Here is a 1,391-nt window from a genome sequence, read left to right as displayed (position 1 = left end):
TATAATATTATATCAATAAAAATAATTATTTTTTATATTAATAATGTAATAATTATAAAAAAATATATATAATTAAATAATTATGTAAAATATTTTAAAATAAACTCTTAAAAAAGCTATTTATAAAACATTAATCAACTTGCTTCTTTGTACACAATTAGGGTATATTATGAATAATGTAACTAATCTTTTATTGGTTGGACAATTAATATAAAAGTTTAAAGGTTTTTCGTGATTGTTAACTTAAGTTGGATGATGCACGGACACTGACACGTACAGACATGGGACACGATACGCACGAGATACACTGACACGTGAATTTTAAAATCTTATAAAATACAGGAACACACATACATATAACATATAAAGTATTTTTTAGATAAATCGTAATAATATTTTGATATTTTATTGATATTAAATATAAATGATTTTTTTAATTATTTTTAACGTCTTATTTGAATTATATCAAGTATTTAAAATATTTTTTATTCTAATAAATAATAATATATACTATATCTAAATTTATTTCCATAATATATGTTAAGAATAAGATTGGACACACTGACACGTGATGATATTTAAGTGTGTCCAAACATATCCGAAGAATAATTTTTTATTTTTTATTAAGACACGTTTGAACACAACAGACACGTATGTCGAACGAGTGTCGATAAATTTTGTGTCCAAAATATGTCTGATAAACAAATACGACAACTCAACAAAATGTCCGTGTTTGATAGATATTAGGGATTTCAATTTTGATAGGCGAATGACATGCAAGCATTGAGAGCTTCCTTGTATATATGAAACATGACTTCATGCTGACTTTGTTTTTTCATTTTCTAGACAAAGGGAACAATAAGAAAACTAAAACAATTAGTAAAATATGACTTGCTGAATTGGCAAATGCCCAATTCGATTTATCTCCAAGAAATAATAACTAATAGTATTTTTAGAAATTGTTATACAAATTTTCTTTCCTTTCAAAATTGTTAATAGTGTTTTTTCTTCCGACCCATACTAATATCTCCAAATTCATAACATTTTAAGAAATTAGACAATTTATGTTTAGTTTCATATTCAAATTTTTGAGTTTGAGTATATCATCACATTTTTTTAGATTAATCTTTTTGTCTCCATTCCATTTTTTGAAAATCAATTTTTTTTTCAATCAAATTTAAATTTATTCGTTTGAAATCGAAACTCTTCTACTATATTTCACTTTTTTTTTTCTTCTATTCCATCATACTTTAAGTTTTACATAGAATCTGATCCATTTTTTCATTATGCGAAAAATACGAAATAAATCAAATTAATTTTTTTGATAAAAAATATTGTGTAAAATCTTCAAATTTTTCTTTTTTTTTTCTATTTTTATTTTGTAAGTATAA

Source organism: Arachis ipaensis, chromosome B02, assembly GCF_000816755.2.
Source record: "Arachis ipaensis cultivar K30076 chromosome B02, Araip1.1, whole genome shotgun sequence".
NCBI lineage: Eukaryota > Viridiplantae > Streptophyta > Magnoliopsida > Fabales > Fabaceae > Arachis > Arachis ipaensis.
Note: the sequence above shows the minus strand (reverse complement) of the source record.